Below are 9,041 nucleotides of genomic sequence, written 5' to 3'. Positions count from 1 at the left end.
CGTGTCCTGTAGAACCCTTGTGTAGATTATGTTTTCCTTTCTGCGGCCCGAGGGCCCGCCGTGTTTCACTGTGTCTGACCTGGAAAAACTTTGTACCTTGATCATTGTTCTCATTTAAGAACTATCTATACAGGATCAAATTGACAACAAATTGAAAGCTTAGATAGGACCTTTCAAGGACATCAAATTTGTGTTGATGAAAGAAGAACAACACAAAGAAGGAAGATGAGAATGGTTGCCCAACTTGAAGAAATGTAGTCATTGTCACTAAATGGCACATGTAGAAACTGTTAAAATGCTTTTTGTTTTGCTGGGTATCACAACAATAACAAAATAATTTTAAGTACATTATCGTAATGTTTTTGCACATAAAAAGAAAAACTAAGGATTTTGAAGAGCTGTTTAAATGATTACATGGCACAACATGGTGATGAACAGTCTGGCTGGCTGTGAAGTGCTAAAGTTTTTCGACAACTCAATTTCATCAGTGAACTGAGGATCATATTAGAACACCTCATAGTGTTGTGAGGAGAATTCAGCTATGTAATATACAAGCATTTAGTGCTGTTTTTGTCACAGAATAGGTACTCAATGAAAGAAACTTATCAGCACACTCCTTATAACAAAATACTATTGCTAATAATAAACTAGAGGGTTGTGATGCTAACAAAAATGGTTTTCTTTGGACTTCTCTTTTGTGCTAATAATAATTTTCATTGATAAGTGTTTTGTTGAATTGTTTATTGTATGTTTCTTTAACAATTTAGAATGAATTGAGAAACTGTAGTGCATTCACGTGATGAAATACCACACAGGACTCAAGAGCAACAATTTTGAAAATTACTACAGAACTTGGAAGAAACTAGAGAGCATTGTGCTGAATGAACTAACTCAGTTTCATGAGGACAAACAATGCATAAGACCATTTTTTGTAGACATAGAAGGATAACCAGTAAAACATGTACGAGGATCCAAGGAGAGAGAAGAGGGGAACAAAGGGGTGAGGATGGGAAGGGGGGAAGTCACTGGGTCGCACAATTTGATGGGTAGAGGGATGGAGGGTAAAGGAAATGGGAAGGATCAGTGACAAAGTAATGGTGGGCATAGTTCAATGGTGATTAATTTTATAAAACATAATGAACAGAATTGGAATCAGGAGTGGCATCCACTTTCATAATAGCTCGCCTCCAGAAATCCTATGAACCTGGAGAGAGGATGAAAGTCACGCACGCAAGTGTCAAGGACTTTCGTTCACAGGGTCGCTATGAGTCGCCAGTGACTCAACAGCACTTAACAACAACAACAATGAATAGGAAAGATTGTGTGAAACACAATGTGAATGAAGGATAGTGTGGAACACAATGTATACAGACTTTGTAAGCAAATCAATATAAAAGAAAAGTTTTCCTAAATCAACTTAGATCTTTAAATTTGTCTGGCAGGAGGAGTTCTGATGTCTCTTAAATAGTGATGGCTGTTTCTGCTTGATCATCAGAAAGCCAAACAGTGGGGTGTGGAAATCCGTGATTTATTAGCTCTGTTCCTATTTCAGAACCAGCCCAGGGAGTGCAGACGCACCAGATGAGGACCACGCAGGGATGCCAGCTCTCTTCATTTAAAAAAAGAACACGATTGGAGCATCCATCAAATGGCATTTAAGTATTTCTGGAGGCTTAATAAGGGGCAGCCCTTAGAGCATCCAAAGTTTCCATGCCCTTCCCTCACCAAGTGATGTCCCTGTTCTGGTTGGCTGACTCCTGTTGGGACTGCATTACAATTGGAAATGCCCTGGAGGTGATCTACTGGGACTCTTAAAAGAAATCTGGCCAAAAAAAACCTTGCCCATCTACATCTACCATACACAATGTCTTTGCAATGTTAATGTGTCCTAAGTCATACATCTTGTATGAGTTTGAGGTCCCATGTTCACGCCCAGGATCTCATTCCCTTTGGGCAAATCTTTACCTTCTCTGAGCCTCCATTACCTCACCTATTAATTTGGGATAACAACAGAAACCCAAGAGCTTGTTTAGCAACATGACAATTTGGAAACAAAAATTGTAATAATGATACACCAATTATTGGACACAGTGCTGTATATAAACCCAGAAAGTTATCCTAGACTTGAATCACCTACAGTTTTTTTCCTCAGTACCTCACCCCTCCTGTCCTTAGTTTTTTAGGTTTGCCATTTAGGTTATTTTTCCTAAGTAGACTTAATTTTTAATGGCATTTTAGGTTTACAGAAAATTTGTGCAAGAAGTACAGTTTCCTTATACCACCCTGTTGTGGAGAGGATTACAGTCTTCCAAAACATGTATGCAATGAGGAGGTGTAGAAACTTTGTAATGGTCCTCCATGATCTGATAGAGCAAGCCATTGTAAAAGGATGAGAATGGAATGTAGCAGCTCTAATCTCATGTAAAGTTCTTTCCCTGGAGTCTGGCCACCTTTTGTCTTAAAAAAAAAAAAAAACCAACAAAGAAATCTCAGCAAATTGAGTCTTACTCAGTGATAAAAAGAAATGAACTGTCACCTTAAGATAAGACATAAAAGAAACTTAAATTCATCTTGTTAAGTGAAAAAAGTAGGTCAGAAAAAGCTACATACTGTATGGCTCCAAAAATATGACGCTCTGGGAAGGAGTAAGGTGAATAGGTGGAAATTCCAAGGTTGAAAATCTTAGAGAGGAGATTTCCCATATTTCTTCCTCTGAGCAACTGGTGGCTTCCAACTACCAAAGACACATGACCTTTGGTTAGTAGCATAACACACTAAGGATGACACCACCAGTGTTCCTTCACTTTGTCCTGTTTGTTGTTGTTATGTGCCGTCAAGTTGCTTGCGACTCATAGCAACCCTATGTACAACATCCCTAAACCCTGCTCTGTCCTATGCCAATCGCACTGGCTCCGATAGGCCTATCCCAATTACCCCAGTCATTGAATCAATTCACCTCCTAGAAGCTCTTCCCCTCCTGGCTGTGCCTCCATCCTCCCAAGCATGATATCCCTCTCCAAGGACTGGTCCCTCCTTGCAACAAGTCCAAAGTATATTAGACGAAGCTTCAGAATCCTTGCCTCCAAGGAGCAGCCTAGTTTAACCCTCTTCAGGTCAAATCTGTTCATTTTCTTAGCACTTTGTCTTAGGAAAGAAAAAAGCAGAGAGTACCAGAAGAATGTCTATCTGTGTTAAGTTGAGTATCCAAAGGTATTTGACTGTGTGGATCACAACAAGAAGAATAAGAATCTCAGAACACTTGATTGTGATTAATTGTGCTCATGTGAAACCTATATTTGGACCACTAAGAAGTAGTCGGAACAGAAAAAGGAAACATTGCATGGTTCAAAATCAGGAAAGATGTACGTCAGGGATGCATCTTATCTCCTCTATCTTTTCAACCTATATGTGGAACAGATCATTCGGGAGGCTGGACTTTATGAGGAGGAATGTGGCATCAGGATTAGAGAAAAACTCACCATCAACCTGCGTTATGCAGTTTGACACAACCTTGCTTGCCGAAACTGAGGAAGACCTGAAGCCTTTAATGCAGAAGGTCAAGGACTGCAGCCTTCAATACGGATTGAAGCTCAACATCAAGAAAACAAATTCTCACCATTGGGCCAATTAGTAGCACCATGTTAGACAGAGAAGAGATTGAGATTATTAATAATGTCAGCTTGCTTGGTTTCACAACCGACACTCTTAGTACCAACAGCCAGGAAACAAAAAAATTAATTGCATTAGGAAAACCTGCTATCAGGGACCTCTCCAGAGCACTGAAAAGCAACAATGTCAGTCTAGAGACTAAGGTGTGCTTGATCCAAGTCATGGTCTTTGCAATTACTTGCTATGCATCAGAGAGCTGGACAATGACTAAGAAGAATTGATGTCTTTGAGGTATGGTTTTGGAGTAGATAAGTATTGAACATACCATCGACTGCTAAGAGAACAAATAAATATGTCATAGAGATGGTGAAGCCATGTTGCTCCTTAGAGGCAAGAATTTTGAAGCTCCATCTCACACGCTTTGGGCATGTTGCCAGGAGGGACCAGTACTTGGAGAGGGACATAACAACAACAACAACATAGAATACATTAGGGTTCACTCTTTGGGTTATGCAATCCAATGGGTTTTGACAAATGTAGATGCCATGTGTCCGCCATTACAGCATCATACAGAAGAGTTTCACTACCCTAAAAGGCCCCCTGCTTACTTAATATACTTACTTAATATACATTACTTAAATATATAGTTGGAATCATATAGTATATAGCTTTTTCTGCCTACCTTCTTTCACTGAATAACATGGATTTAAGTGAGCCTAAGGTTGCAATGATATCCCTGGTGCCACCTCGCTTTCTCCAAGGAATATTCTAAACCCAGCTTGAACTTTTTTTTATAATAACCTTTTAATCAAGCATTTAACATTAAACCAAGTATCATTATCTATACAACACACTCATTTTATCAGATTAAGACCTTGCTATTAACTATGGTCTGCATCTACATTAAAATAGGGCCACCTCTGCCATAAAGGGAACCATGACCCTTAAATGTCTGATTTAGCCAAACCACCCTCTTCTTCAAAGACAACTTCCCACATTTCAATTGGTGATCACTTTGCCAAAATAAATGTGTCAGCTGTTAGCTTAACTGCACTGACAATATTTGTACTTCATTTTTAATCAAATCCTTTGTCACAGCCAGCCAGTTTGTGTGATGATGGAAAAATACACATACACACACACACACACACACACACACACACACAGAGTTAAAAGTAGATAGTAATTAACCAGTTTTCTAAATAGGTGGTAATAACAAAAACATTTAAAATAGCAACCCAGCACAAAGTTCCTTTGCAGTGGTTTTAAAATTTTTAAACAAGGGTTAAATTCACTTGCTTAGATATTTGAAATACAACTTTATTCTGGTTCTAAACGAAAAGAATGGGAATGACAGTAACAAACAAGATTTTACCATGGAATATTGTGATTTGACTGTAGCAGTCTTGTATTTGAAACTCAAGAAGGAAACTGCCTTCCAAAACAGCTAAATATGCAGGTCCAAAAAATGAAGGGTTTTTTCAACTGCCACACTCACTCCGAAGCCCATTCATCTCTCCTTCAGCATCCCAAAGATTAGCACATGTTCTGCTTAGCTAGATAATTAAAGTGGCAAACACGTGGCACCACTGACATCACAGGACAGTTGCCTATAAAACTAGACTTCTGACACTGGGCTCCAGCTTCGTTCTCTCACAGATCGTCATCCTCCTCCGGGAGAGCAGTTGTCTGCACAACCTCTAAATCGTGCTCATAGTGTGCTGCCAAAGCTGGGTCCATGACAACTTCTGGCGGGGCAAGAGCAGGCATGGCAACAATCTCCAAGTTAGGGTCTCCAATTAGTTTTCTAGCAAGCCAAAGGAAAGGCTTTTCAAAGTTGTAGTTACTTTTGGCAGAAATATCGTAGTACTGAAGATTCTTCTTTCGGTGGAAAACGATGGATTTTGCCTTAACTTTCCTGTCCTTAATGTCCACTTTATTGCCACACAACACAATGGGGATGTTTTCACATACTCGAACCAGATCTCTATGCCAGTTAGGCACGTTCTTGTAGGTAACTCTCGATGTTACATCAAACATCATAATGGCACACTGGGCTTGGATATAATAGCCATCCCTCAGTCCCCCAAATTTTTCCTGGCCAGCTGTATCCCACACATTGAATTTAATCGGTCCTCTGTTGGTGTGGAACACGAGAGGATGGACCTCCACACCCAAGGTGGCTACATACTTCTTCTCGAATTCGCCAGTCAGGTGATGTTTCACGATCGTCGTTTTGCCAGTACCACCATCACCCACCAACACGAGTTTGAACTGGACTTGGGGTTCTCCTTGGGCGGCCATCGTGATAGTTCTTCCAGAAGCTTCTCTGGGCCCCGTCTGACTGAGGGATGGAAAGATGGCGGAAGCCGAACTTTTAGCAGTTCTCTGTCAATGAACTGTTCTAGCATTTTTTTGGATGATCTTCAGCAATTTTCCTTGCATGTAATGTTAATGATATTGTGTGATAATTTCCACATTCTGCTGGATCACCTTTATTGGGAATAGGAACAAATATGGATCTCTTCTAGTCAGTCAGCCAGGGAGTTGTCCTCCAAATTTCTTAGCTTAGACTGGTGAACACACACCTTATCATCCTTGACACATCTGAGCCCATTTCTGCAGACACTGTATCAATCTATCTTGTTGAAAGTCTTCATCTCCTTCACTGATCTTCCATATTTCCAAGCATGATGTCCCTTTCCAAAGAGTAGCCTCTTCTCATCATAACAAATTATGGCTAACATTGAGATGAATGGGAATCCTAGAACACTTAGTTGTTTTTGTGCAAAAACCTATACCTAGACCAAGAAGCTATTTTGTGAACAAAGCAAGGGAACAATACAGTTTAAAATAAGGAAAATGTGCATCAGGATTATATTGTCTCTTCATACATATTCAATCTATATGCTGAGCAAATCATTTGAGAAGGTAGACTCTATGGAAAACAATGTGACAGCAGGATCAGAAGGCTCATCAACAACCTGTTATGCATATGACACGAACTTGCTTGCTAAAGAGGACTTGAAACACTTGCTTAATATAGTCTTCAATATGGATTGCATTTCAACATCAAGAAACAACAAGTCTCACCATTGGATCAATAGGCAACATAATTACATATAGAGAAAATATTTAAATTGTCAACCATTTCATCATGGATCCACCATCAACACCCTCGGTACTAGCAGTCAGGAGATGTATTACTTTGGGAAAGTCTTCAATCAAAGACCTCTTCAAATTACTGAGGAGCAATGCTATTAGTTTGAAGACTAAGGTGTGCCTGATTCAGACCATGGTCTTTGCAATCACTTGCTATGCTTCTGAGAGCTGAACAATGAATAAGGGTTATGGAATAATTATTGCCTTTGAGCAGAGAAGAGTATTGAATATCCCATGGACTGCCAAAAGAACAAACAGATATGTCTTGGAGGAGGTACAGGCAGAGTGCTCCTTGGAGACAAAGATGTCAAGCTTCATCTCACATACTTTGGACACATAGCTTAAAAGGCTATTCTTTGGAGAGGGACATCATACTTGGAAAGATCTTTATCATTCCAACAGAAAGACAGGAAGACTCCCAACCAGTTGGATTGATACAGTGACTGCAGCAATAGGCTCAAGTATGTTAAAGGTGGTGAGAGTGGCACTGCAGAGGGTAGAGTTCAAATCTGTTGTTCATAGGGATGCTATGAGTCATACTTAATAGCACCTAACAACAACAACAACAGTCTAGGTTTGAGGAAACACTCTGGAGTGCAGCTTGCATCCAATCACATATATATATATATACACACACATATATGCATTATATATATACACATTATATATACACACATTATATATATATACATTATATATACACATTACATATATATAGTGTGTGTTTATATATAGTGTGTGTATATATATAGTGAGTGTGCATATATAGTGTGTATATATATAGTATGTGTGTATATATAGTGAGTGTGTGTGTGTATATGTATATATATATATAGTGAGTGTATATATATATAGTGAGTATACATACTACGTATGTATGTGGAGGAGATGGGCAGATGTTGGTGGGAGTGTAAGAGCTTCCTGTGGGATCTACTGAGATCTTTGTTATAACTGGATGCTTTGTTGTTGGTCAACTTCTTTTTCTGCCCTGTCTACTCACCTTCCTATGCTCAGTGTGGATCTCCCACACTCCGTGCATGCAAATCTCCATCTCAGATTTTGCTTCCTGGAAAACTGCAGCAGAGGTGGCAAGGACAGCTGGGGAGACTGTTTCAATTGCACAAGGGAAAGAAGATAGCTGGTACTAGAATGACTTTGGAAATGGAGTCAAGCAGATAAATCTGAGATTACGAGAGAGAGTTTGAACATTATTTGGAAGGTGGAGAAGCTCAAAGTAAGTGAGACACGATAAATTTGGTGTCTTACATCAGTTTTAACACTAGGGAGTTCTAGTGGTATAGTGAGTAGGAGATGCACTGAAACTCAAAGGCAGGTGGTTCAAATCTATCTCAGCTGCTTCACGGGGAAACTATAGACAATCTATTCCTATGCAACTTATAGATCTAAAACTCCGCTAGAAGGTCAGTTATGAGTTGGTTCTGACTCAATGACCTATAGCAATAACATTTTAACATTAGTCCTTTAATTTAGAATCTTTACAAAGGATTTCTTCAGGAATCTTTCCAATACTAAACAGATTTCTCACTTTACATTGAACATGACAAGAACCTGAGCAAAACCAATAATACACATCTTATCTTTAATGGGAATGTTGGTATTTTGTTCCACATGGATTTTTTTACATTTACTTTGATTTTTAAAAAGTATTTTTCTTATTAATATTTATGTTACTGTGTATTCTGGCATCTCTTTAAATTTTTGCACCTAACAATGTCTCACAAATCTCAACTAGTATCAGACTTGAAAATGTTTGTTGTTTTAAGAAATGTGCTTTGGGATAATTTATTACACAGCAGTAGATGATCACTAGTTTATTAGCTGTGTATCTGAGGGGAATTTGTTTACTTTCTCTAAATCTGTTTCTTAATCTGTGAATTAGACATAATATGATATTTGCATGATTTTTTATTATTATTTGTGTGTGTACCATCAAATTGGATCTGACAGGTACAGGAGAAGATTGTCCCTCCTTCTCCAGCAGAGCATCTGATGGATTTGAACTGCGCACCTCTGGGATTGCAGTGCAGCTTCTTGCCACTAGGCCACCAGAACATGATTGTTTTAATGACTGAACATTTCACACACAGCTCGTAGGATAGTGACTGCTGTACTGTTTCGGTAAGTGTCCAAAGAGATCTTCATAGAATCTTAAGAGTTAGTTTTCAATCTTAAGATCCCAGAGTGATAGTCACCATCTTTACAGAATACTGAAGCGAGCCACCTGCTCTGTTTCTTAAATATGTTTTTCT

At 39.0% G+C, this 9,041-nt stretch overlaps 1 pseudogene; it reads right to left on the bottom strand.

Annotated features, from left to right (window-relative positions):
• Positions 1-5,262: 5,262 nt before the first annotated feature.
• Positions 5,263-5,913, bottom strand: LOC102846278 (annotated as a pseudogene).
• Positions 5,914-9,041: the final 3,128 nt, after the last annotated feature.

The sequence above is a fragment of the Elephantulus edwardii genome, unplaced genomic scaffold (genome assembly GCF_000299155.1).
Source record: "Elephantulus edwardii isolate Elephantulus edwardi_28Jun2011 unplaced genomic scaffold, EleEdw1.0 scaffold00113, whole genome shotgun sequence".
Lineage (NCBI taxonomy): Eukaryota > Metazoa > Chordata > Mammalia > Macroscelidea > Macroscelididae > Elephantulus > Elephantulus edwardii.
Note: the sequence above shows the minus strand (reverse complement) of the source record. Positions and strands in the feature narration are given on the sequence as shown.